Consider the following 7,667-nt stretch of genomic DNA (forward strand, 5'->3'; position numbering starts at 1 on the left):
AGGCTGTATATACACAGACTAAAGGACAGCCATTTAAATGGGGGAAAAGTTGACAATGAAAAGCTCACCACGTTGCTTTTTTGGGGTCACATCTATGAGCACCTGTGTGCATTTCATGGTGGGATGCATCTTCACGTGGGAAGAAACAGAGAGAGGAAGGTTCAGCCCACCTTTTCTAGGTCCAGCCCAGATCCCCTGGTCCCCCTGGCTCAGCCCTGCCCACTTCCTGACCAGCCGCCCTGCAGTCATTCTTTTAACAGTTACTTTGCAAGCCTTTTATGTGCCAGACACTGCGCTGGGCACTGAGAGATACAATGTTTTCAAAAAATAGCTACATAATCTAAATATACATAATTGCAAAATGTGACAAGACTATAAAAATGCAAAGATGTAACCATAACTAACTCTCTCGATGAAAACTGCTCCCAGACACGCCGGCCCCTCCACCTTTACAATCAGAGCCGTTTTTGTTTTGCCTCTCACTGCTCCCAGTCACTCACCCAAAATTCAGAAGAATGCTCATCTAGCCTCTAATAATGCCATGACCTTTCCCAGATCTGGGCGTTTTCAACGTCCTTCTCTTCTGCAAAGTGATTTCTCTATCATTTTATTTTCTTTTAGGCTGTATATACATATAGTCTTTTTTTTATTGAGCTGTAACTTACATGTAATAAACCCACAGTTCTTGACTGTTCAATTCCTTAAGCTTTTACAATTGTATACACCCATGAAACCATTCCCGGAAACAAGATGCAGAAATTTCCATCACTCCAGAAAGTTTTCTCAGTGTCCTGTTCAGTTAATCCCCCTTGCCGCAAGCAGCAGCCGTGTGCTAGTAAATGTTTAACGATGGGCTTGTGAAATGAAAGATTTAGAGAGGAGAGAGAGAGGCTGCTTTGTAATTTGCAGTACTTGTTCTTTTCTGTGGTGTATATATTCCCACCGAGACTGATTTCCAGCTACCATGATGATGGAAAGGACACCTACGAGCCAGGACAAGCTGGCTGCAGCCCCTCACTCCCCCAGGCACCCTAGATCCTGACTTCTGTGCCCAGAGATTAGTTTTGCAGGTTCTGGAGCTTCGAGGAAATGGAATTGTACAGTACGTACTCTTGTGTCCAACTTCTTTTGCTCAGAAAAATATTTTGCCATTCATCCATGTGATTGCATATAACAGTAATTTTTTTCCTTGCCATATGATTGCTACCTGATGGTCCATCATGTGTATTTGGGGGACTCCCCTTCATGTAAAGCAATCAATTAGCTCTTTTTTTTTAATTGAAGTAGAGTTGATTGACAATGTTTCATGTGTACAGCAAAGTGATTCGGTTATATATATTATATATTTTTTCAGAATTTTTCCTTTACAGGTTATTAAAAGATATTGAATATAGTTCCTTGTACTATACAATAGGTCCTTGTTGTTTATTTATCTTATGTATAGTGGTGTGTATCTGTCAATCTTAAGTTCCTAATTTATCTCCCCGCTTTTCTGTTTGATAGCCATAAGTTTGTTTTCTATTTACTTATTTATTTATTTTTGGCTTCATTGGGTATTTGTTGCTGCACTCGGGCTTTCCCTAGTTGTGGCGAGCTCAGGCTACTCTTCGTTGTGGTGCTCGGGCTCTAGGCACGTGGGCTTCAGTAGTTGCAGCACGCTGGCTCAGTAGTTGCGGCACATGGGCTCTAGAGCACAGGCTCAGTAGTTGTGGCGCACGGGCTTAACTGCTTCTCGGCATGTGGGATCTTCCCAGACCAGGGATCGAACCCGTGTCCCCTGCATTGGCAGGTGTATTCTAAACCGCTGCACTACCAGGAAAGTCCCCATGAGTTTGTTTTCTGTGTCTACAAGTCTGTTTAAAGGAGTTCATTTGTATCCTATTTTAGATTCCCCATATAAGTGATATATGATATATGTCTTTATATGACGTAGTATGATCATCTCTAGGTCCATCCATGTTGCGGCAAATGGCTTTATTTCATTCTTTTTTTTATGGTGGAGTTAAATTACTTCTTGAGGAGGATCAAGGGATCAAATCTTTTCTAATGAGCAGAATTTCCTCCTCGATTCCTCGTTGGGGGCTCAGCACACATAAAGTCTGATTCTCCCTGTTCCTGCCAGTTCCTTATTTCTCGGAATTCCCAATACACCACGCTTGTTTCTGGCCTATAGCTGTTGCTCCATCGGATTCCCTCCCCTGCTCTCTTATTCTGTCTTCTCTTCTAGTTATGAATATTTTAAAGGCAAAGAGGATGTTGGATTTGTCTCTTTCTCTTCCAATCCAGGATAGTGGATGCCTCTGAATACATGCTTCTTGAATAAATGAAATAGGTGCTCCTGTCTTAAGGAGACAGACTTCCTGCTAATCACCTGATGCTGAGCCCTTGTTACAGAACATGAGCTTTTATTATTGCGATTACAGCAGACTCTTGCCCTCCACCCCCTTCTCTATCTTGACCACTGAGTACATTTTGCTCTGTAACCTCACCCTGTTACCTATCTCTCTGCGTATCGTTGGTTCCAATCACATCTTTCTTAATACATCTGTTCCCTGGTCCCAGAGACTTGGATCTCTCTGAAGTCTCCCCTGCTCCCCTCCCCGGAAATTAATTTCTAATAGCTTTCTTGATAGATTCATTCCAAAGCGACATTTATCTTACTCAGGCGCAATTGAATATTAATGTCACATGTGTACACTCTGCTTATCTCGGAATGCACCCTGAACTTTATCTCTCTCACCTGGGCAATGGGTTAACTGAAAGAACGGCTGACCTGACCCCTTTGGATACAGCAGTTGAGCTCTATCTAGACTACTACAACCCAGCAATTCTACCCCTAGGTATATGGCTTTGTATAACCAGGAGATACAGTCACTAATGTTCTCCGTGGCAAAAATCTGGAAATGACACAAATAACCATTGATGGAAACATGGAAACATAGGTTCCAGTATAGTCCCCAAAGAAATATTAGGCAGCAGTAAGCTCACAAATGACAACAACAATGTAAAAAAGCCTTAGAAACAGAAAGTTACAGAAGACTTTTTACGACACCAGTTTTATAAAATAAAAATGGCTCAAAACCATTTGCCATTGGGGAAATGCAAATTAAAACCACAGTGAGATAATGTCACATGCCTCTTAGAATGGCTAAAATAAAAAAGGCTGACAATACCAAGAGAATTCAGGGCAACTGGGACCCCCCGGCATTACTGATGGGGATACAAAAATGGTACAGCCCCTCTGGAAAATGGCTTGGCAGTTTCTTAGAAAGTCAAACACACATGTGACCCAGCAGTCCCGCTCCTGGGTGTTTACGCAAGAGAAAGGAATGCTTAGGTTCACACAAAAACCTCAACATGAATGTTCATAAAAGCTTTCTTTGTAATAACCCCCAAACTGGAAACTACCCAAATGTCCTTCAATGGGTGAATTGATCAACAAATTGTGAATTGAATAAATTAAGAATGTGCAGATTGGGACTTCCCTGCTGGTCCAGTGGTTAAGAATCCATCCTTCAACGCAGGGCACGTGGGTTCCATCCCTGGTCAGGGAACTAAGATCCCACATGCCACGGGACAACCAGAGAGAAGCCCACAAACAGCAATGAAGAGCCCGAGCAATGCAATGAGAGATCCTGCATCCCTCAGCTAAGACCCGACTCAGCCAAATAAAAAAGTAAATAAATATTAAAAAAAGAAAAAGAAAAGAAAGAAGAGAAAATGTGGATTAATTCCACACAATGAAATGCTACAAAAAGGAACAAACTATAGGTACATGTACCAACCTGGGTGAATGTCAAAGGCATTACGGTCACCAAAAGAAGGCAGTCTCAAAAAGTGACACAGTGATATCGTTCCTAGGCATAGAAATGGAACGATTAAGACAACTTATAGTGATGGAAATGGGGTTATGATGTGGGGAAGGTTGTGACCATGAGGGCTTTTCTTTGTGGTGGTGGAAATGTTCTATATTCTGATTATGGTGGTGGTTACAGATATTTGGCGGTTACAAATTTTTAGAAAGCTATATATACATACACCAAAAGAACGAGTGCATGTTAAAGCTGGTGAAATCAGAATAACAATGTCTATTGCACCAATGTGAATTCTTTTTTTTTTTTTTTTTTTGCTGCACTGTGTGGCTTCTGGGATCTTAGTGCCCCAGCCAGGGATCAAACCCATGCCCCCTGTAGCGGAAGTGTGGCGTCCTAACCACTGGATTCCCAGGGAAATCCCAATTCCTTGGTTTTGATATTCTTCTATGGTTATGTAGGATGCTATATTTGGGGGAAGCTGGGGGAAGTGTATAGGGGAACTCTCCGTACTATTTTTTGCAGATTTTATGTGTGTCCAAAATTATTTCAAAGTAAAAAGTTAAAAAAAAAAACACAGAAGGAAAATATGGCAGTTCCTCAAAAAATTCAACAGAACTACCACATGATCCAACAATCCCCCTTCTGGGTATATATGCAAAAGAATTGAAAGCAGGGACTCAGATATTTATACACTCATGTTTATAGCAGCACTAGGCACAGAAGCCGAAAAGTGGAAGCCACCCAAGTATACATCAGTGGATGAACAGATAAACAAAATGTGGTATACTCACACATCAGAATGTTATTCAGCCTTAAAAAAGAAGGAAATTCTAACACCTGCTACAACAGGGATGGACCTTGAGGACCCTATGCTGAGTGAAATAAGTCAGACACTAGGGGGCTTCCTAGGTGGCGCAGTGGTTAAGAATCCGCCTGCCAATGTCCAGAGGTCACGGGTTCGATCCCAGCTCCAGGAAGATCCCACATGCCGCGGAGCAACTAAGCCTGTGTGCAAAAACAAAAACAAAAAAAAACATAGTCAGACACTAAAGGACAAATACTGTCTGATTCCAGCAATATGAGGTGCTTAGAGGAGTCAACTCCACAAAGACAGGACACAGACTCGTGGTGCCAGGGAATGGGCGGGTGGAGGAATGGGGAACAATTACTTAGTGGGTATTGGGTTTCCTTTCGGGGTGATGACAGTGTCTTGAAACCAGAGCTGAGGGTCACAAGACATTGTGAATGTGCCAAATGCAACTGAATTTTTCCCTCTGAAATTAATTTTATTTTTATTTAGTTTTAATAGAAAACCTTAACGGATATAAATGTGATTTAACTTAAACTTTTCATTTTATTTATTTATTTTTAAAAAGTATTTATTTATGTATTTAGTTGTGCTGGGTCTTAGTTGTGGCAGGTGGGCTCCTTAGTTGTGGCATGTGAACTCTTAGTTGTGGCCTGCACGTAGGATCTAGGTCTCTGACCAGGGATTGAACCCAGGCTCCCTGCGTTGGGAGCATGGGGAAGTCCCTGAAATTAATTTTAGGTTATGTGAATCTCACCTCAATTTTTTTTAAAGGTAAAAGCATTTATACTCAAAACATCACATGCTAATTATATTTTGCTATTGTGTATGCTTTTTTATTTACTTCGATTTTCACCTATTTTCATTATTTTTGTTGTATCTGTTTGGTGGAGATAGTATATGATGGAAAGCTACTTTCTGTATATTTTCAACTTTGACACTGACATTGACATCACATTGGCAGATTGAAATGGGTCCTAGTGGGAATATTTACACCATGGAAATTGGTAAATGCTACAAATGAGGGCTTAATTTATTCTGGTTTTGATTGTGTAGAACAAGAGTCAGAAAATATTTTGGTAAATGATCAGGTAGTCAGTATTTTCTGCTTTGTGGGCTCTACGTCTCTATTGTATGCCCAGACCAAGAAAGCAGCCACAGAGCATACTAACCAAATGGGCATGGCCACATACCAATAAAGCTTTATTTACATAAACAGGTAGAGGCTCATAGCATGCCAACCCCTGGTTTAGGCTTTAAAAAGTGATGGAGGGACTTCCCTGGTAGCGCCGCGGTTAAGAATCTGCCTGCCAATGCAGGGGATACGGGTTCAAGCCCTGGTCTGGAAAGATCCCACTTGCCACGGAGCAACTAAGCCCGTGCGCCACAACTACTGAGCCCACACGCTGCAACTAGTGAAGCCGGCGCACCTAGAGTCCGTGCTCCGCAACAAGAGAAGCCACCGCAGTGAGAGGCCTGAGCACCACAGTGAAGAGTAGCTCCCACTGGCCACAGCTAGAGAAAAGCTCACGTGCAGCAGCAAAGACTCAATGCAGCCAATAAATAAACAAACAAACAAACAAACATGTGTTGTGTCTACCACTGTTAGGTTGAATCTGACACACACAGAAAGGGAAATGTTTTTCCCATTATCTGATTCACCAAAGAAGACATTCACATTATCAATGAACAAGTGAAATTCCAACGTCTTCACCTTCATGTTACTCACTAATGTAAACGAAAATACTGCCAACGTTCATGTTGGAAATACACTTGTTCTGTTATTTGGCACCAGAGGTTGGCTATGGATACAAGAATTTGGCAAAAAATCAACCAAAACCTATTTTGAGATTCAAGTGGCTATATAGAATTCCTAATACGTATTGTATATGTGATTATTATTTGTAAATTGTGTCCTATACCCCCTTTATGTTGGTAACATTTATGATAAATATATATATTATATAATGCACGTATATGATACATGTGTAATGTAATATTTGACATATAGGAATATGAACAATGCATGTATATGTGTATGATATATATTAGACATATTTTTTAAAGATTTATTTTATTATTTATTTATTTAATTTTATTTTTGGCTGCATTGGGTCTTCGTTGCTGCGCACAGGCTTTCTCTAGTTGTGGTGAGCGGGGGCTACTCTTCACTGTGGTGCATGGGTTTCTCATTGCAGTGTCTTCTCTCATGGAGCATAGGCTCTAGGCGTGGGCTTCAGCAGGTGCAGCACATGGGCTCAGTAGTTGTGGCTTGTGGGCTCTAGAATGCAGGCTCAGTAGTTGTGGTGCATGGGCTTAGTTCCTCCAAGGCATGTGGGATCTTCCCAGACCAGGGATCGAACTCGTGTCCCCTGCATTGGCAGGCGGATTCTTAACCACTGCGCCACCAGGGAAGCCTGTATTAGGTATATAGAGATATCTAAATTACCCTCCAAGGGAGCCCGTTGTTAAACCCTGACCAGCACACCAATACTTTTACACAATGGCGAGTTGAGATAGTCCTCCACCAGCACAATGTGCATTTATTCGACTAACATTTATTGAGTGTCTGCTCCCTGCCAGGTGGAAAGACCTACCCTGGGGGATATGGGTAGTCACAAATTACTTCATTGGACAGAAACGTCTGTGATCCTTCCCTGCATCAACTTCGACCCAGATACTTCGCTCCGGGGAGAGGAAGGGTTGTGGGGTGGGGTAAGAAGTCAGGAAGTAGTGGATAAGTATGCAAAAGCACTGAGGCCCGTCTCTGCCATGCCATCCCTAAAGGTGTTTTTGTGGTTTTGTGTTTTTTTGTTTTCAGTGGCTGCATCACGGCTTGAGGGACCTTTGTTCCTGGGCCAGGGATGGAACCTCAGACCTGGACAGCGCAAGCGTGGAGTCGTAACCACTGGACCACCAGGGAATTCGCATCTCCCTCCCTCCCTCCTTTTCTCCTTCCCTCCTTCCTCCCTCCCTCTTTCCCTCCCTCCCTCCCTTCCTTCCCTCCTCCCTCCCTCCTTTCCTCCTTCCCACCTTCCTCCCTC

The sequence above is a fragment of the Hippopotamus amphibius genome, chromosome 15 (assembly GCF_030028045.1).
Source record: "Hippopotamus amphibius kiboko isolate mHipAmp2 chromosome 15, mHipAmp2.hap2, whole genome shotgun sequence".
Classification (NCBI taxonomy): Eukaryota; Metazoa; Chordata; class Mammalia; order Artiodactyla; family Hippopotamidae; genus Hippopotamus; species Hippopotamus amphibius.